General features: G+C 44.1%; 1 protein-coding gene across 4 annotated transcripts in view; it reads right to left on the bottom strand.

Annotated features, from left to right (window-relative positions):
- Positions 1–2,485: 2,485 nt before the first annotated feature.
- chek1 (checkpoint kinase 1) overlaps positions 2,486–2,500 on the bottom strand; it is an 8,227-nt gene continuing 8,212 nt past the window's right edge. For 3 of the 4 annotated variants that reach the window (XM_061249115.1, XM_061249114.1, XM_061249116.1), the window contains exon 13: positions 2,487–2,500. This exon is cut by the window's right edge and continues 473 nt beyond it. The gene's annotated coding sequence lies outside the window, so the exon portion shown is untranslated. The other variant, XM_061249117.1, reaches the window with a different exon arrangement.

Below are 2,500 nucleotides of genomic sequence, written 5' to 3'. Positions count from 1 at the left end.
GTCTTTACAAGTCCAGAAAGTAATCCGAAATGTAGCTAAATTTACCACAAATTTAAGAATATTTCTTAATTTATGACACTGTTAATATGAACCACATATCTGGCCCAAGATTAACATGTCAGATTTTCCAGATTTTCTTCCAAAAAACCTCTGCTTCTCAGTAGTACTAAGCCAGAGAAAACTCCTCCTTGTCGCATTTTGAGTGATCCCATTTCCTAACAGTCCCTAGAAGGGGACAGATGCCACCTTTCACCCAATCACCTACTCTAGACAGGAAAACCATTTTGCCTCCACTCCACTGTCTAGATGTGCCTGATTCTATAGTCTGTAGCCAGAGAAAGAACATCAAATTTGAGCTCTTTTGAATTGAGGTGTTGTCCATCCATCCATCCATTATCTGAACCCGCTTAACAGGGTCGCAGGGGGGCTGGAGCCTATCCCAGCATACATTGGGCGAAAGGCAGGAATACACCCTGGACAGGTCGCCAGTCCATCACAGGGCACACACACCATTCACTCACACACTCATACCTACGGGCAATTTAGATTCTCCAATCAGCCTAACATGCATGTCTTTGGACTGCGGGAGGAAACCGGAGTACCCGGAGGAAACCCACGCAGACACGGGGAGAACATGCAAACTCCACACAGAGGCCCCAGCCGACGGAGATTCGAACCCAGGACCTCCTTGCTGTGAGGCGGCAGTGCTACCCACTGCACCATCCGTGCCGCCTGTTGAGGTGTTGTGTCACTGCAAATTAATTTTCCGTAACAGCACATTAGTCATTGTACTTGGCTACAACACAACTGTTTCTTCACTAACAAACAGAAGATAGGCCCCGATAGTGCTTATCGACACTACTTTTGCTCACTCGTTAATAATGAAATGAAATTGTAGTTTGGCTTTTGAGCAAGTTGTTTCTTGGCTCCATAGTCGTCACAACAACTCTAAGAATTATTCTCACAAAACAAGAATGCCAAAGTATGTCAGAGGAGTTCTTGCTAAGAAGAAATAATCTATGACATTTTTTTTTTGCCATTTCATGTCTGACTGTTCCTTGCCAAAAGCAATCTGAAGGTTCCTACTCAGGGGCTTTGAACGGATCTCTCAATATATCAGAAGACTGATGAAACGCCAGTGTGCCTTCATTTCAAAAACAGAGATATTCCTCATAGTCACATTCGCACTGTAGAAGTTTCTGATGTTTCAAAGTCAACTGATGTCTTCCTCAGTGAGAAGGTTCCTTGAAGGAAGATTCTACATTTCCTTTCCAAGGTAGGTAGATACCCCCACCTCTGAACCCACCTACTTGTCACATCGAGTTGTATAGAATTTCTTTATTTTTGTAACATTCAACAGCACATTTTAGATTTCTCATTGTAATGTAGGCTTTTAATTAACCAAATGTCCGTGTATGGCACATTTTACAGAAGCAAATTTTGGAGATACGGAGAAATTATGTAAATATTATCAGCAATGGTGAACATTCATACATTGGTCAAATGTTGGAGATGTTGCCATACAAAGACTCTTTAGTGTTTTTGTCACCATTCCCTCATCAAAGCTCATAATGATTCAACCGCTACACCTCTGCACCCTGCTAAGAGCTAAATGTGCAAAAGCCCATAAGTATTTGGACAGTGACGCAACTTTTGTTTTGGCTCTGTACCCCAGCACACTGGATTTGCGTCACTGTCCAACTACTTATGGACTGCACTGAACAGCTCATAGAGATGAGAGATGAGGGGTCATGGCAACCAGCTGCAAGGAGAAATAGAGTGGACAGGGCAATGACTCACTCAAGTTTACTGGAGGACATCCGGACTACATTAAACACAGAAACTTTATTACAGCTTTACCTCTTTTCAAATACAGACAACTAAAATTCACAGCGGGTCGGGGCAGGCGAATAGGACCCAGAGAAGTGTGTGGGACCCAGGACAAGCCCGGGGGAGCAGAGGTATTGGGCCAGCTTCACTGGTGTAAGGCACGCATGGGATGTACATGGTGCTGCTCATCCTTTGCTCCTATTCGCTGCTTCATCAGTGTAAAACGCTTTCACTCGAGGCGGTTATGGCTTGGGCAGGCAGATTATATAGGTCCACCCAAACCCCAAACACTGCTCATTAGCTCAGATATTTAACTACAGGAGGTCCAGGCTCTAGATTTCAGTATAAAACATTCACCGACAGAGTACTGCACTCCTTTCTTCATTAAGATGTATAAAAATGTTCCAGCTTCAACAAGAGGACAGACGTTCCAAGCACACCTGGGTCAAATACGTAATCGTTTTTTACCCAGGTCTGGTTGCAATGTGTAAAATACTGAGCGGAATATCGGGTGGGTCAGCAGAATATAGTCGGTCACCAGAGTGTAACAGAGTTATAGTTATAGTGCCAACAGAGGTCCTCATTGGGTCTGGCCACATAAGACCCTCTTGGGAAAGGGCTCGATGGACAGCGCCTAAAAGTTGAGGAGAAACACCTCCATCGGTGAACC

The sequence above is a fragment of the Conger conger genome, chromosome 7 (assembly GCF_963514075.1).
Source record: "Conger conger chromosome 7, fConCon1.1, whole genome shotgun sequence".
NCBI classification, from domain to species: Eukaryota; Metazoa; Chordata; class Actinopteri; order Anguilliformes; family Congridae; genus Conger; species Conger conger.
Note: the sequence above shows the minus strand (reverse complement) of the source record. Positions and strands in the feature narration are given on the sequence as shown.